General features: G+C 40.6%; 1 pseudogene; it reads right to left on the reverse strand.

The window, feature by feature from the left end:
- Window positions 1–2991: 2991 nt before the first annotated feature.
- On the reverse strand, window positions 2992–4332 carry LOC122690487 (annotated as a pseudogene).
- Window positions 4333–4536: the final 204 nt, after the last annotated feature.

Genomic DNA, 4536 nt, shown 5'->3' on the forward strand with positions numbered 1-4536 from the left:
TAACTAGGTAGCTTTCTCAAGCTTGCTAATTGTATTGCCTAAGTCTCCTGTGGTTTCCTACTGGTGTTTTATAGTCTTAATTTATTAATTTCTAATAAGCCTGTTAAAATTCTCCTTTAGAATTATGCTTTACATATTCCAAATAATATCAGTATAAAAAGGGATGTAAAGCAAATTCCAAAATTAAATATAAAGTGAAATAGATGAACCTTTAGAGTATATCAAATCAGTAGCATTACCCACAGAGAAAAGATTTATTTTAAGTGACTTGAGCACAATACTATACATTCTTGGTGGAATATATCATAAAGACATAAGAGGCTACAAAGACATCTTAAACTTTCCTCAGTTATTTTGTTTTCAGAAGCAATACTGACATTGCAATTTTGAAACTAGTTTTATATATTATAGGGAAAAGTAAAATATGTAACTACATTCATTTTATTAAGAATCAAGAAATCAAGAATCAAGAAAGCAGAGAAACAAATATAAAAATCAAAGGCATTAAGAAAACACCTGAGGTCCAATTTGAATTAAAAACATGGAATGTTATTACAGTAACATATAATTTCTACATGTTTAAACCAGGGGTGGCAAGCTTTTTCTGTAAATGGCTAGATAGTAAACAGTTCAGGCTTTGCAGGTCATATTGTTTCTATTGCAAGTATTCAACTCTGTTCTTACTGTGTGAAAGCAGCCACAGACAATGTGTAAACAAATGAGCAAGACTAAGTTCCAATAAAACTTATTTACAAAAACAGGCAGTGGTTTAAGGTCCACAGTTTGTTGTTTTCTGACCCCTGGTCTAGACTCCATGCCTGTGCATCCAAAAGCAATGAGAACATTTAGCACCTACATTTTGGTTTCCGAATTCTATTTCCCACTAAAAGGAATCAAGACTTCTTGGAGAGACAGCTGACTCCAGATCTAAGGCAGAAAATGTTTAAGATAAGCCTGGGTTGCCTTCTGGAAGAGAGCAAAACAAAAATAAGAAACCTCTAAGATCGGCATCATACTGAAGGTGTTCCCACTGGCCAATTTGACTGAGCAATTTGAGCATCAAATAATGATAATGGCTGGGAGGTGGAGATGTTGAATAATATCCTCCAAAATGAGAAGGAACTTTGAAAAATGAAACAGGCTACTCCATAAAGTACAATTATGAAGTTTATTGTGGGTAACTTACATATAGGCAGAACTGGGCAGATGATCATCCAGAGGCATTCACAGCTGCACTCCACACTGAAGAAAGGGGTACAGGGGAATTTAAATGGGCCAAAGCTAAAAATAGAATCTGACTACTAGGGAGAAGCACATCTGCATGGATGGAAACTAGGGGAGTTCCCCCCGGGGTGGGAGGTGTCTCATGACCGTTAACCATCTGTTTCAGCAAAAGGCACTCTTCCACTTTTCAGATCAGATGAAGGCAAGAGTAGAAGTTGACAGGGAACTTCTCTGGCTTGAGTGCATTCTTTCTGAGTAAGCTAAAGCTCAGTTATGTGGAAAGGGGAGGGGCTAAAGACTGCAGGCTGGTATCAAAATGAAACTGACAAAATGGAATCAGTGTGATTCAGCCACACATTAATGATGATGATGATAAATATAATTGATTATAAATAAGGGCTCCCCTGGTGGCTCAGCTGGTAGAGAATTTGCCTGCAATAAAGGAGACCTGAGTTTGATCCCTGGGTCAGGAAGATCCCCTGGAGAAGGTCAAAATTCATACATTTATAATGATAATAAAAACAAGAAAGAGAAAGAAAAACCACTCATTTGCCAGCATTAAAAATGACTTTAAAAAAAAAATGACTTTTTTTGGGCCATACCCCATGGCTTGTGGGATCTTACTTCCCCCACCAGGGATCAAACCTGGGCCCTCAGCAGTGAAAGTGTGGTGTCTGAACCACTGAACTGCCAGGCAATTCCTGATGATTATCTTTGCATCAACTTTTTCTCCAAAGATTTGTAATTTGAAAAAAAGTTAAGTATTTCTCTTATTTTAAGTGAACAGAGAAGCTTCTTCTTAAGAATTACAACTGATAAATATAAAGGATGATCAAATTAGAAAGTCACCATTGTGCAAACCGTAGTGACACAGTTGATTCAGGAAGAGGTTATCAATGGATGGCAAAACCACTAGATGTCAAGCTGTTGATAAACAGGTTTGTTGCATGGTGTCAAATTGTTACCTCAGAGATAATTTGCTTGTTATAAAGGGAAATGTGTACCTTTCTAATGGAGAAATCTGGTGGTTGTCATTTTAACTCAGGAATCAAATTTAACGTCACTAAGAGTGTGGCAGTCTGATATTTTGTACTTCTTGTATGACACAGTATGAAGTAAACAGCATAATTTATGAAATATTATTGTCTTTCAACCTTTTGCATGGGATACAGGGGCTAGGAGAATAAGTTAAACGATACCACAAGGAAACAGTCAAATCCAGAAAGATGGAAGACATTCTACAGGGTTACAAATTGATCTTGCCTCTTCAAAGTCATTGAAATGCAAATTTAAAAGACATGGAGACAGTTTTAGGTTAAAAAACAACAACAAGAAAGAAATTACCAAAAAAATGCATTTCATTAACTTTGGATCATTTTTTGAAGTAAAAGTAGCTGTATAAAACACATTTGGACAATTGGGGAGATTTGAATATGGACTACATAGTAGATATTTTAAAGGAAATATCACTACTTTTCTTAGGTATGAAATGGCATTGTGGTGATATAAGAAAATATCCTTATTCTTGGGAGACACACGTTCAAAAACATCAGGAGTATGATATCATGATACTTGATAGAAAAGACTATTAAGGCAAAATAACTTTTTTTTCTTTCTTAAAATCTTTACTTTTGAGATAGGACGTAAGTCTTACAGACACACATGGAAAAGCAATACGTGATCATAGTTGAAAGTGAAGACAATCTAGTCAGAAAGTTTTTATACCTGTCAACTAATGCTGAAGCTGAGTATGACATGCTGTAGGGCTCAAAGGAATGGTAATTTGTATTCCTCTCCTTCTTCTTCTCCCTCTACCTCAACAGAATCCACACCAATCTCCTCATAATTCTTCTCAAGGGCAGCCATGTCCTCCTGGGCCTCAGAAAACTCTCCTTCCTCCATGTCCTCACCCATGTACCAGTGAACAAAGGCACGCTTGGCATACATCAGGTCAAACTTGTGGTCCAGGCAAGCCCAGGCCTCAGCAATGGCTGTGGTGTTGCTCAGCATGCACACAGCTCGCTGTACTTTGGCCAGGTCTCTGCCAGGTACCACAGTGGGAGGCTGGTAATTACTGCCAACCTTGAAGCCAGTGGGGCACCAGTCCACAAACTGGATGCTGCGCTTGGTCTTGATGGTGGCAATGATAGCATTGACATCTTTGGGAACCACATTGCCACGGTACAACAGGAAGCAGGCCATGTATTTACCATGGTGAGGGTCACATTTCACCATCTGGTTGGTTGGCTCAAAGAAAGCATTGGTGATCTCTGCTACAGAAAGCTGTTCATGGTAGGTTTTCTCAGCAGAGATGACAGGGGCGTATGTGGCCAGAGGGAAGTGGATGGGGGATAGGGCACCAGGTTGGTCTGGAAATCTGTCAGATCCACATTCAGGGCTCCATCAAACCTCAAGCAGTGATGGAGGACCCTATCTGGCTAATAAGGTAGTTAAGATTCATGTAGGCTGGGTGCTCAATGTCAAGATTTCTATGACAGATGTCATAGATGGCCTTATTGTCTACCATGAAGGCACAATCAGAGTGCTCCAGGGTAGGGTGTGGTGAGGATGGAGTTGTAGGGCTCAACTATAGCTGTGGAAACCAGGGCGGGTGCTGGGTAAATGGAGAACTCCAGCTTGGACTTCTTGCCATAATTGACAGAGAGACGTTCCATCAGCAGGGAGGTGAACCGAGAACCAGTTCCCCCACCAAAGCTGTGGAAAACCAAGAAGCCCTGAAGACCTGTGCACTAGTCAGCCAGTTTCCAAATTTGGTCCAAGAAGAGGTCAATGATCTCCTTGCCAATGGTGCAGTGACCTTGGGCATAGTTATTGGCAGCATCTTCTTTGCCTGTGATGAGTTGCTCAAGGTGGAAGAGCTGGCAGTAGGTGCCAGTGAGAATCTCATCAATGACTGTGGGTTCCATGTCTACAAATACTGCCCTAGGCACATGCTTGCCAGAAGCTGTCTCACTGAAGAAGGTTTTGAAGGACTCTCCTCCCCCAATATTGTCACTTGGCATCTGGCCATCAGGCTGTAGAGCTCCTAGCAGGCATTGCCACTCTGGACACCACCTGGCCAACGTGGATGGAGATGCAATCATGCATGGTGGTTACGGATCAGCAGGCGCAGGAAACAGGAGTAGACACGGGTCCCGGTTATTGTCCCCGATAAGCTAAGAGTCGAGGTAAGTAACACACTGGCATGGCAAAATTTTAACTCGAATCTAGTTGGTAGATATATCAGTTCAGTTCAGTTCAGTTCAGTCACTCAGTCGTGTTCGACTCTTTGTGACCCCATGGACTGTAGCA

Source organism: Cervus elaphus, chromosome X (assembly GCF_910594005.1).
Source record: "Cervus elaphus chromosome X, mCerEla1.1, whole genome shotgun sequence".
Taxonomy (NCBI): Eukaryota; Metazoa; Chordata; class Mammalia; order Artiodactyla; family Cervidae; genus Cervus; species Cervus elaphus.